The sequence below is a fragment of the Alligator sinensis genome, unplaced genomic scaffold (genome assembly GCF_000455745.1).
Source record: "Alligator sinensis unplaced genomic scaffold, ASM45574v1 scaffold1269_1, whole genome shotgun sequence".
In the NCBI taxonomy this organism is placed as follows: domain Eukaryota; kingdom Metazoa; phylum Chordata; order Crocodylia; family Alligatoridae; genus Alligator; species Alligator sinensis.
Genome location: NW_005843072.1, coordinates 229,616 through 235,127, shown reverse-complemented (window position 1 = coordinate 235,127; position 5,512 = coordinate 229,616). Strand labels below are relative to the sequence as shown.

Sequence of the window (5,512 nt, the reverse complement as noted above, 5' to 3'; positions counted from 1 at the left end):
GTAGGGCTTGGTCTGTAGGCCCTTAACCATACGAGTGGCCCTTCTCTGGACCCTCTCCAGGTTATCCGCATCCCTCTTGAAGTGCGGTGCCCAGAAGTGCACGCAGTACTCCAACTGCGGTCTGACCAGCGCCCGATAGAGGGGAAGTATCGCCTCCTTGGATCTGTTCGTCATGTATCTGCTGATGCACGATAAAGTGCCGTTAGCTCTTCTGATGGCTTCGTCACACTGCCCACTCATGTTCATCTTGGAGTCCACTAAGACTCCAAGATCCTTTTCCGCTTCCGTGCCCCCCAGCAGGTCATTCCCTAGGCTGTAGGTGTGCTGGACATTTTTCCTCCCTAGGTGCAGCACTTTGCATTTCTCCTTGTTGAATTGCATTCTGTTGTTTTCTGCCCACTTGTCCAACCTGTCCAGGTCTGCCTGTAGCTGTTCCCTGCCCTCCAGCGTGTCCCCCCACTTCTTCCCACAGTTTTGTGTCCTCTGCAAACTTGGACAAAGTACACTTCACTCCCTCGTCCAAGTTGCTGATGAAGACATTGAAGAGTATCGGTCCAAGGACCGAGCCCTGCGGGACCCCACTGCCCACGCCCTTCCAGGTCGAAACCGACCCATCTACTATGACTCTCTGGGTGCAGCCCTCCAGCCAATTCGCCACCCACCGGTTGTTTCAAGCCAAGAAAAGACAGAGAATTCTGATCTGATACTTTAACACAGAGCTACTAGACACCTAAGATTAAAGTAAACTGCCACCTGACAGCCTAAGTTGTACAGTAGTTCTGAGGCAGGGGTGGGCAAAGTGCAGCCCGGGGGCCAGATGCGCCCGCCAGGCCATTCTATCCGGCCTGCAGGGCCCCTAAAAAATTTAGAAAATTAATATTAATCTGCCCTGGGCTGCCTGTCATGCGGCCCTCGATGGCTTGCCAAAACTCAGTAAGCAGCCCTCCGCCCAAAATAATTGCCCGCCTCTGTTCTGAGGAGATACCAAAAGAATACATTCTCGGTTAAATGTTTCCATCTTAGGACCTCCACAGCCTCCAAGCTCTTTCTAGGATTTTCAGAAGTTCTTAAAGCTACCAACTTATTATCTTCCAAAGGATTCAAGGACAGACAGCTGAAAAACCACAGAAATCTACGCCAGGCTTTGGGCTCTCTTCTGTAACCCAAACTCATGCTGTATTAACAACATGCTGTACTAAGAGTCACAAGCAATACTTTGCTGCTTATAGGCAGGCACGGCTACAACCAAAAACCCAGCCCTTGCCTGCCTACGTCCTTTGATCACCATGGCTGCAACTACAAACCCTTGCTGCTTATAGAGTACTCTATAATTGTCTCTGAAAAAAATTAGATCAAAAGCTCCTAAAGACCTAGCCCTAAAGATCAGAATTAAAGATCTTCTTGCTGTAATTCCATACAAGCATATAAGGTAGGGCAGGATGGCACCTTAGAGATTAAATGGTTTTGAGAGGCACGAGCTTTTGTAGGCAACAACATACTTCATCCAATGCTATGAATGGATTCAAACATGGCTACATTACAGCACCTCACCAGGCAATAACAGTTGCATAGTTGGTTGGGTCGGAAGGGACCTGAGCAGATCATCAAGTCCGACCCCCTGCCCTGGACAGGAAAGAGCACTGGGGTCAAACAGCCCCAGCCAGGTGATTATCCAGCCTCCTTCTGAAGACCCCCAGGGTAGAAGCGAGCACCACTTCCCTTGGAAGTTGGTTCCAGATCCTAGCCGCCCTGACCATGAAGTAGTGCCTCCTGATGTGCAGCCTGAACCTGCTCTCAGTCAACTTGTGGCTGTTATTCCTAGTTACTCCTGGTAGTGCTCGGGGGAACAGGGACTCTCCCAATTCCCGCTGGTCCCCCCTGGTAAGTTTACAGGCGGCCACCAGATCCCCTCTCAGCCTTCTCTTGTGGAGGCTGAACAGGTTCAGGTCCCGTAGCCTCTCCTCGTAGGGCCTGCCCTGCTGACCCTGACCATGCGGGTGGCCTCCTCTGGACCCTCTCCATGCTGTCCACATCCCTCCTGACGTGCAGCGCCCAGAACTGGACGCAGTACTCCAACTGCAGCCTGACCAGTGCTGCGTAGAGGGGGAGGATCACCCCCTTGGACCTGCTCGAGATGCATCTGTGGATGCATGACAAGGTAGGGTTGGCCTTCCTGACCGCGTCCCCACACTGCCGGCCCATGTTCATTGTGGCATCAATAATGACTCCAAGATCCTTTTCTGCCTCTGCACTGATGAGAAGGGAGTTCCCCAGCCTGTAGGTCTGCTGCTGGCTCTTCCTGCCCAAGTGCAGTACCTTGCACTTGTCAGTATTGAAACCCATCCTGTTCTCATCCACTCACCTGTAACCTGTCCAGATCTAGTTGTATCCTGTCCCTCCCTTCTAGTGTGCCCACCTCTCCCCACATCTTAGTGTCACCCGCAAATTTGAACAAGGTGTTTTTCACCTCCTCGCCCAAGTCACTGATGAAGATGTTGAACAATGCAGGCCTGAGGCCCAAGCCCTGGGGGACCCCACTGCCCACGTCTCTCCAGGTCGAAAAAGACCCGTCCACCACCACTCTCTGGGTACCAGGATAGAATGCAATTACTGAGTGATTCTTAAAGTGTGCACACGCGCGTGTGGGTGTGTGCATGCACGCGTGAAAGATACTGTTTATAATATTTAATAATTTAATTGGTAGGTTTTTGGTTTTTTTCCAAAATATGGATTTTATTGCTATGTTGGTGAAACTCTAAATACATGTATAGCACTACGAATATGACCTTTCTGAATGGAATTTTTCTAATGATTGATATTTTGTATAATCTTTGAAAGAAATTAGTAGCTGACCAGAACTCTGTAGTTTAAGATACCAGTTTTTTCATAAGTGCCATAACATCACACACACCATATACATTAACAGGTTTATGAGAAACCATGTGCTAAAATCTTTATTTATCTTAGACTGATATTTTCCAAATGACCTTTTTGATTTTATTCACTTTATGGAAGAACTGTACAACATTTCAGGTTTAAACATAATTATAAACTTTTAAAATAAAATAAAATACTTAAACTAGACAGTCTGGTTTACATACCTTACCTAACCCCCCAAAACCCGAAAACAAAATAAAAGACATTTACCAGTCTATTTTTTTAAATAAATTTGTACAAATTGTAAATACACTATTGTGCATTTTTCCAACAGAAGGAGTACCTGTAATAACTGTATTCATTTTGCCTAACTTTCCTTTAGAAAAAATAAATATTTAACCCCTTGTTGAAGGGCTCTAACACCAACCTTTCCAGGACTCTGAAATTTGGAATTAAGATGATCCTGAAATAAAGTAGATCCTTCTGCTGACCTCCTGAAAATCTGTTCAGATTCTGCAGAGCTGCTGGCTACTAAAAATGTAATTTCCTATATGTTTTGGCAAAAACCCTGAGAATGTTATCAGTACAGTGCATGTACTTACCGCTGTGTTGCATTCCAGAAATCGATAGAGTAACCTCCAAATGGAACTCTAAGAAAACTCCTTCTACATAAAAAATATCCTTTTGCTTAGGAAACATGCACTACGCTGGAAAATCAGGAGACCAGCTCTAGGCTCTTTTTCTTCTACTGGATGGTGCTGATAATGGTACACCTTTTTCAACCTCGTTATTAAGTAAAGCCTCACCGTTTACAGACTGACACTGTGTCAAGCCCATGTCTCAGCCACTTCCATCTACAACACCTTATATCACAATTGCATCAACATAGATCAGTGAAGCCAAATTTAAATGCATTTCCCTATTTGTCACTGATATAATTTTTTTCTACAGTAAAGCTGTACTTGATGGTTTTGTTTGGCATTCTGAATCCAGAGACGTGCTACTTGTTAATTGTCTGCATACTTCATGTTTTGCTTCGGACATATGTCAAATATCAATTTATTTCTGTTTGGATAATGATTTATCTATCAATTTATACGTAGACTTTCAGAGAAGGATGGACCTCCATGTTCACAACTGATGAAAGTACTTTGCATATAATGGTCCAATGATTGTGTAATTTGTACTAAGAAAAAGTTCTGCTGAAGTATTAACCAATACCTGCAATATATGCTACAAATAGTTAAATATACTCTCCATAGGGTTGCTGCATAGAAAAATGTAGGATATTCTTTTGGAAAAAATTAAAGAAATAATTAATAGAATGTTCTTTTGACATTCTGCCATATTGTCCAAATTACTTGTGTAAGTAAATTTCCTAAACCAAGCTTTTGTATAACCTGAAACGTATCCTTTATTGTTTAGCTTCTTAACAAAATCATCTAAAGACATTCCACATTTATTTTTTATATGTATTACCTAACTACATTCATCCATAGAAAGTCTTGGTTAATTCTTAATGTAGGGCTGAAATAAGCTATTGCTGGCCATTTCAAAATAGTAAAGCTTTTGAAATAGTCTTCTAACTGTACATCAACATGCACTAAACAAATCATGCAAACTGGTATAAGACAGTAAACACAAGAATTTACCTCAAAGAAAAGAAAATAATTTTTCTAAAACAAGATTCCACACCACCCCCCTTGTTAAAAAAAAAGCAAGATTTTCTCCCAGCATTGTGTCAGACTGTTTGCGTTTTGTCTCCTCTGCATTGCAGTTGCATGGCACATCTTTTTTCTGTATTCTAATACACACAAAACCAACGTAAGCACAGGGTTCCCATTATCTTAATGTTTGTAGGAAATGTGAAATACAGCCTGCAATGGGGAGCTGGGTCTACAGAGGTCATGCCGCCTCCCCACCGGCACTGGAATTGGGAAACCGGAATTGGAAAATCAGATTTTTAAATAAAAGCAACTAGAGTAATCGTTTAATAAGAGGCTACTATTGCTTAATCAATTAGCTGTATATAAAGATTATGTATTCTGCTTAAGTGCAAAGCCTTGGGATTGAAAAAAAAATCATGCGCTTACCCAGAGTATGCAATTATCCAAAGTTAACATAGCAACGCTCATTAAGTGCGGAGTGATGTCAGTGGCAGTAAGCCCTGAAATGGACCGTCCGTATCATTTCCAAGGCTTCAAACACTCAGAGCAGCTGTTAGAAGCCTTGAATCGAGTGAGGTTTGAGGCTGCGGCAGTAAGTTTTGAACAACCTGAATCTTTAGGTTTCACAAGGCAGCAGCTGTGTAAGAAACAGCCGCATTTGTTACTCTGTACAGCCACCTCTCACCCGCCATGCAGCCGACATAGCAAGCCAGGCAGGTACCCTGTGAAGAAACCAACCAGACCTAGATAAACACACGCGCATCCCAACGCTGAGGCACAGAAGGGGTCTGAATTCAGAGCACAGACCTCCCCTCGCCTCTGGCGTTTCCTACCGCTCGAGTGTTTAACGCCGCAACCTTAACACGGGCCTGTCTTTCACAGGAGCGTGTAAGAAATACACAATATATTGGAGGGCATCTGCGCTGCAGCCCCGCGGCTCCCACCGTCTGGAGCCACGGGCAGAGGCG

At 44.2% G+C, this 5,512-nt stretch overlaps 1 protein-coding gene across 1 annotated transcript in view; it reads right to left on the bottom strand.

Annotated features, from left to right (window-relative positions):
- The window catches only part of BAIAP3 (BAI1 associated protein 3), a 71,095-nt gene extending 65,667 nt beyond the window's left edge, over nucleotides 1–5,428 (bottom strand). Inside the window, exon 1 of the mRNA XM_025193583.1 lies at nucleotides 4,971–5,428. The gene's annotated coding sequence lies outside the window, so the exon portion shown is untranslated. The remainder of the gene's footprint in view (nucleotides 1–4,970) is intronic.
- Nucleotides 5,429–5,512: the final 84 nt, after the last annotated feature.